Here is a 7671-nt window from a genome sequence, read left to right as displayed (position 1 = left end):
TCGGCAGTACCTGTATGGTTAGTGAGAAAGTCCATATTGCAAATGTACGGTCCCTTACTAGACGTCCGAAATCGTTTGTAAAATTCGCGGACGGCGTCGGGCCGGCGGCAGGGCCGGACCTACCAGGAAGTCATCAAATGAACGTTGTCGGACATTCGGTTTCCGTTTACAAAAATAATAAGATTTATGTCATTTTTCCCATGTCCCGGAAATTCCCACAAGAGGGCATAAGCAATCATATGGCTATTGCTACAAAACATCACGATTCACGACGGGGCCTTATCTCGAAAACTGAAAATATTTAGAAGCCGAAACTCGGTGAGCGTAGGGCGGCATAATGGGCAGTTGGCCCCGAACAAGATGGCGTCTAGGCCTCAACGGTTTTTGAGTTATGGCCATTTATCTGGGATTAAAGGTCCAAAATGAAAATAGAGAAATTATTTTTCCACTTCACGTCAAAGTCAAGGAGCCTCGGTGTCAATAAAAAAGAACCAGCCATTTATCTATCGTCATTTAAGAGAAATCGTACAACGACACCTTGGTGATGTTCACGGATAGGTGTTTTTTTTTCAACGGTTACAGATCCAGTTGCAGGTTGTTCTTACGAATCTTTTTAAAGTGTGCTGCGGAGCTCTGCGAGATTTGTGTGATTTTCTATGATTTTCTGAAATAACACACACTCACTAAACCCTCCGTAAATAACTCAGTTCTTAACGTAAAGACTTAAAACTCGGGATTCTGTAAAGGCATACCCCAATCATGATATGAGTTTATTTATAGCTTCCTGTGCCAACCGGAAGTGCCTTTAATGGTGTCACAGTGGCAGTTTCCATGGGTTAAAAAGGTCAGATCTTTTCAAAACTTCATATGTGTGACTAGGTAACCCTCATGAACTGTAAATCAGTCATTTCTCCCAACAGATGTCAAAGAAAAGCTCTCACACGCACACACAGCAAGGCTGGAGTGAAAAAGTGCGGTTCTCAAAGACACAGAGAGCAGGCAATGGCATAAACATAATCTCTAGGCCGTGCCGAGTTCAACGAGATATCCCGCTTGACCGTAGCTCGCTCGGTCTGAGCGCAGCGACCATTAGAAAAGTAGGCCCAAAATGAAGCCTGCCCCACAACGTCATTTGCTTTTGGGTGACAGTGAGAGAACCGTTAGGGTGAGAAGCACAATTCGACCTCAGGTACGTTCCTAAGGTCCTTCCGATCCGTGCAAGCCTAACGTTGACCGTGTGGCATTAACCCTTAATAGTTAAAGAAGGTGTTTACTTCAAATAGTTTGCATTGACTTCTCTCCCCATAGGAATACATTGCCTGCACCCTAAATTCAACCTGAAGTCTATATGGGTTATGAATGCCGTATGAACCTGTCTTTGATAACAGTCCATCAGGCCAGTATGAGGTCTACCTGTGTTGATTCTAGGCTTCCTGGACCAACCGGAAGTGGTTAAAATCACCCTAAAAGTGTTTTTCCATTACCTGCCTGCAGTTTGATAGACATAGTGCATTCAACCCTGTGTAAATCAGTCAATTCTTAACGTAAGGACTTAAAACACAGGATTCTGTAAAAGCATAGCCCAGTGAGGATATGTGTTGACTTATAGCTTCCTGTGCCAACCGGAAGTGCCTTAATTGGTGTCTCAGGGGCTGTTTCGAGGGGTTAAAAAAGTCAGATCTGTCCAAAACTTCATATGTGTGATTAGGCAACCCCCATGAACTGTAAATCAGTCATTTTTCCCATAAAATTTCAAAGGAAAACTAAATCACACAGACACACAACTTGGAAGGAGGACGTATTGGGGGTTGTAGAGACAGACAGTGCCTCCAATAGTTAGCTTTGTTCGAGCTAAAAAGAACCGTCAGACCTAGAGTTCCGAAACTTTAGAAACCTGTTCTAGGCCTCGGGTCGATAGTGCGTGGTGAGTTAGGTGGCTCTAGAAGGTTCTCGGACCGAGAAATAGCCTCGTACATTTGCAATGTCTTCAATTCATTTTGACCATTACAAAAATGGCGACATTTAGAAAAGTCTCAGAGACACAAGACTAGGTGCATTGAAACCGGCTCGGGCCATAGAGACGGACCCCAACGTTTCGGTCCGATAGCTCATTCAAGGACCCCATAGCAAGGCATTGAAAAAAAAATTGATTTTCAGCACCAATTAGGGTTTTACTCGGGCACCGAAGGACCTATCGAGCCGAAACTCGGGATTCGGGGTCGCCTCACATAGGCCTTCACATAATGTCTGACCTGGACCCGCAGCTAGAACGTAACTATGTGTTTTATGTTTTTATTATGTTTTAAACTAAAGGCGCTGTGAATTATGGGCCTGCTCTGACATATATGATAGTTGGCTTCTAAATGAGTTGGAAAAAGTGGGTTTGGTGTCAATTGGTATCAGTTTGGTGTCAAAATGACATCTAATTGACTGATGGACACTGACTTGCTAGTTGACTTTTGTACATTAGCAATATGTTTAAACGGAGAGGACCATCACCAAAAGTGACATTCTGAAATCAACCCTAACGAGCCATGGAGATGAACCAGAATCACTGCCCAGCTATCCCGAGTTCATCGGGCCAGTCAATTTCACATTCCTGCAGGATTTTTATAGCATGACAAATTCGTGATGGTACCTGCCCATTGAACCATATTGCAAATGCACAGTGACTTTGCAAAAGTGAGAAAACATAAACAAATGGACATGATGAAATCAACACAACGAGTGATGGAAATGTACAACTATCACTGCTCAGCCATCCTGTGTTCATCAGACCAGTCAATTTTGCATTTTTGAGCATGTCAAATTTCATATGGTAAATGCACATTGAAACATATTGCAAATGCGCGCGCACTTGCAATATGATTCTATAGTGTAAAAACATCACCTAATGGACATGATGAAATCAACACAACGAGTGATGGAAATGTACAACTATCACTGCTCGGCCATCCTGTGTCCATCAGACCAGTCAATTTTGCATTTTTGAGCATGTCAAATTTCATATGGTAAATGCACATTGAAACATATTGCAAATGCGCGCACTTGCAATATGATTCTATAGTGTAAAAACATCACCTAATGGACATGATGAAATCAACACAACGAGTGATGGAAATGTACAACTATCACTGCCCGGCCATCCTGTGTTCCCATAGCGAGCATTAATATCAGAATGACCGGTAAATGCATTTTACAACCATATTTTTATTTTTGGGTTACCAGTTGCACAACAATGCACGTGCATTTGCAATATGATTCTATAGTGAAAAAACATCACCTAATGGACATGATGAAATCAACACAACGAGTGATGGAAATGTACAACTATCACTGCTCGGCCATCCTGTGTCCATCAGACCAGTCAATTTTGCATTTTTGAGCATGTCAAATTTCATATGGTAAATGCACATTGAAACATATTGCAAATGCGCGCACTTGCAATATGATTCTATAGTGTAAAAACATCACCTAATGGACATGATGAAATCAACACAACGAGTGATGGAAATGTACAACTATCACTGCTCGGCCATCCTGTGTCATCGACCATTTTGTTTTGTGACAAATTTCATATGGTACCAATGCACATTGGCGCTGCAATGGTGTAAAAACATCACCAAATGGACATGATGAAATCAACACAACGAGATGGAAATGTACCTATCACTGCTCGGCCATCCTGTGTCCATCAGACCAGTCAATTTTGCATTTTTGAGCATGTCAAATTTCATATGGTAAATGCACATTGAAACATATTGCAAATGCGCGCACTTGCAATATGATTCTATAGTGTAAAAACATCACCTAATGGACATGATGAAATCAACACAACGAGTGATGGAAATGTACAACTATCACTGCCCGGCCATCCTGTGTTCCCATAGTGAGCATTAATATCAGAATGACCGGTAAATGCATTTACAACCATATTTTTATTTTTGGGTTACCAGTTGCACAACAATGCACGTGCATTTGCAATATGATTCTATAGTGAAAAAACATCACCTAATGGACATGATAATTCTAACATCACCTAATGGACATGATGAAATGATGATGAAATGTACAACTATCACTGCCCGGCCATCCTGTGTCCATCAGACCAGTCAATTTTGCATTTTTGAGCATGTCAAATTTCATATGGTAAATGCACATTGAAACATATTGCAAATGCACGTGCATTTGCAATATGATTCTATAGTGTAAAAACATCACCTAATGGACATGATGAAATCAACACAACGAGTGATGGAAATGTACAACTATCACTGCTCGGCCATCCTGTGTCCATCAGACCAGTCAATTTTGCATTTTTGAGCATGTCAAATTTCATATGGTAAATGCACATTGAAACATATTGCAAATGCGCGCGCACTTGCAATATGATTCTATAGTGTAAAAACATCACCTAATGGACATGATGAAATCAACACAACGAGTGATGGAAATGTACAACTATCACTGCCCGGCCATCCTGTGTTCCCATAGCGAGCATTAATATCAGAATGACCGGTAAATGCATTTACAACCATATTTTTATTTTTGGGTTACCAGTTGCACAACAATGCACGTGCATTTGCAATATGATTCTATAGTGAAAAAACATCACCTAATGGACATGATGAAATCAACACAACGAGTGATGGAAATGTACAACTATCACTGCTCGGCCATCCTGTGTCCATCAGACCAGTCAATTTTGCATTTTTGAGCATTTCAAATTTCATATGGTAAATGCACATTGAAACATATTGCAAATGCGCGCGCACTTGCAATATGATTCTATAGTGTAAAAACATCACCTAATGGACATGATGAAATCAACACAACGAGTGATGGAAATGTACAACTATCACTGCTCGGCCATCCTGTGTTCCCATAGCGGGCATTAATATCAGAATGACCGGTAAATGCATTCACAACCATATTTTCATTTTTGGGTTACCAGGTGCCTATTTTCAATCACCAGTTGCACAACATGCGTATCCATCAGAATATTTTAAACAGTCCATAAAGCACTCAGGACTGCCCCCATAGATAGAGGGCCGTAGTAGGGTACTCCCATAGCGGGCATGGATAATAGGAGTCCCGGTAAATGCATTTACAACCATATTTTAATTTTTGGGTTACCAGTTGCACAACAATGCACGTGCATTTGCAATATGATTCTATAGTGAAAAACATCACCTAATGGACATGATGAAATCAACACAACAAGTGATGGAAATGTACAACTATCACTGCTCGGCCATCCTGTGTTCATCAGACCAGTCAATTTCACATTCCTGCAGGATTTTTATAGCATGACAAATTCGTGATGGTACCTGCCCATTGAACCATATTGCAAATGCACAGTGACTTTGCAAAGTGAGAAAACATAAACAAATGGACATGATGAAATCAACACAACAGGTGATGGAAATGTACAACTATCACTGCTCAGCCATCCTGTGTTCATCAGACCAGTCAATTTTGCATTTTTGAGCATGTCAAATTTCATATGGTAAATGCACATTGAAACATATTGCAAATGCGCGTGCACTTGCAATATGATTCTATAGTGAAAAAACATCACCTAATGGACATGATGAAATCAACACAACGAGTGATGGAAATGTACAACTATCACTGCTCGGCCATCCTGTGTCCATCAGACCAGTCAATTTTGCATTTTTGAGCATGTCAAATTTCATATGGTAAATGCACATTGAAACATATTGCAAATGCGCGCGCACTTGCAATATGATTCTATAGTGTAAAAACATCACCTAATGGACATGATGAAATCAACACAACGAGTGATGGAAATGTACAACTATCACTGCCCAGGCCATCCTGTGTTCCCATAGCGAGCATTAATATCAGAATGACCGGTAAATGCATTTACAACCATATTTTTATTTTTGGGTTACCAGTTGCACAACAATGCACGTGCATTTGCAATATGATTCTATAGTGTAAAAACATCACCTAACGGAGATGATGAAATCAACACAACGAGTGATGGAAATGTACAACTATCACTGCTCGGCCATCCTGTGTTCATCAGACCAGTCAATTTTGCATTTTTGAGCAAGGTCAAATTTCATATGGTAAATGCACATTGAAACATATTGCAAATGCACGTGCACTTGCAATATGATTATATAGTGAAAAAACATCACAAAATGGACATGATGAAGTCAACACAACGAGTGATGGAAAGGAACAACTATCACTGCCCGGCCATCCCGAGTTCATCAGGCCAGTCAATTTTGCATTTCTGCAGGATTTTGAGCATGTCAAATTTCTTACGTCATTTGGCCCACAAAAAAATCCTTATGCACAATTTAAAAAAAATATATAAAAAAATATGATAATAAAATTGGACAAAAGTATATTCATACAGTTCTTACACATGTGTAATTGACAAAAAAATTGAAAGAATTTCAAAAAACGGTCCAGAAAGCACTTTTTAAGGGTGTGTGAAGTTTTTACAAAATTTTGACATTTTTGACTTTTGACTTTGACTTCCTATGAAATCATATTGGAATTGGACAAAACATATTCCTTATGCGCATGTAAAAAAAAAAAAAAAAATTATGATAATAAAATTGGACAAAAGTATATTCATACAGTTCTTACACATGTGTAATTGACAAAAAATCGAAAGAATTTCGAAAAACGGTCCAGAAAGCACTTTTTATGGGTGTGTGAAGTTTTTACAAAATTTTGACATTTTTGACTTTTGACTTTGACTTCCTATGAAATCATATTGGAATTGGACAAAACATATTCCTTATGCGCATATAAAAAAAAAAAAAAAAAATTATGATAATAAAATTGGACAAAAGTATATTCATACAGTTCTTACACATGTGTAATTGACAAAAAATCGAAAGAATTTCGAAAAACGGTCCAGAAAGCACTTTTTTAAGGGGTGATAAGTTTTGAAAAAAAATTTCATTTTTCAAAATTTTACTTTTGGACATTAATTTGGGTTACATATCAATATGAACAACCCCGTGGAGCGCATTTGCCCCCTGTTGAATTTTAAAGTGTTACAACTGGCAATTACCATATGGCATTTGCAATACACTTTGCATGAATCAACGCCAAATTAGGTGGTATTGGCCAATGTGTATATGGTTTGTCCGATGCCAATGACATGCCATTCATTTTTGTCGAGATATAAGACAAAACACCTTGAGGATTGATTCAAACAACGTTTTCCATGTTTCAGCCGATATTATGGAGTTAATTCGGAAAAAAGTTCGACGTGTAGGTGACTGAATTTTCGGTTAGTTTCGGTAGCCAAATGCATAGTAACAAAACGGAACGTTGTGTCCTACACAAGAATCTTTCAGGAAAAACTGGACATCTGCTATGTAACTGAGAGTCTCCTCATTGAAACATCTGAAGTTCTTCAAAAGGTAAATTATTTTATTTGATCCCTTTGCTGGTTTTTGTGAATATGTTGCGTGCTAAATGCCAACGCTAAATGCTAAGCTAGCTATCACCACTCTTACACAAATTATTGATTTTCTCTGGTTCTAAAGCATGATTTTGAAAATCTGGAGACGACAGGATTGCTAAGAAAAGGATAAGCTCGGGAGCAGGCATATTTATTTCATTTCATTTTGCGATTTTTAGAAATCGCTAACGCTATGCGTTATGGTAATGAGC

The 7671-nt window shown here is 39.1% G+C and overlaps 1 long non-coding RNA gene across 1 annotated transcript; it reads right to left on the bottom strand.

Moving 5' to 3' along the window:
* Positions 1 to 2609: 2609 nt before the first annotated feature.
* LOC127921871 (uncharacterized) lies at positions 2610 to 6240 on the bottom strand. Its single transcript, XR_008109791.1, has 3 exons — positions 5977 to 6240; positions 3811 to 4011; positions 2610 to 2890 (listed from the first exon to the last, which is right to left on the bottom strand). It is a non-coding gene; the product is annotated as an uncharacterized LOC127921871 (long non-coding RNA).
* Positions 6241 to 7671: the final 1431 nt, after the last annotated feature.

The sequence above is a fragment of the Oncorhynchus keta genome, unplaced genomic scaffold (genome assembly GCF_023373465.1).
Source record: "Oncorhynchus keta strain PuntledgeMale-10-30-2019 unplaced genomic scaffold, Oket_V2 Un_contig_23877_pilon_pilon, whole genome shotgun sequence".
Classification (NCBI taxonomy): Eukaryota; Metazoa; Chordata; class Actinopteri; order Salmoniformes; family Salmonidae; genus Oncorhynchus; species Oncorhynchus keta.
Note: the sequence above shows the minus strand (reverse complement) of the source record. Positions and strands in the feature narration are given on the sequence as shown.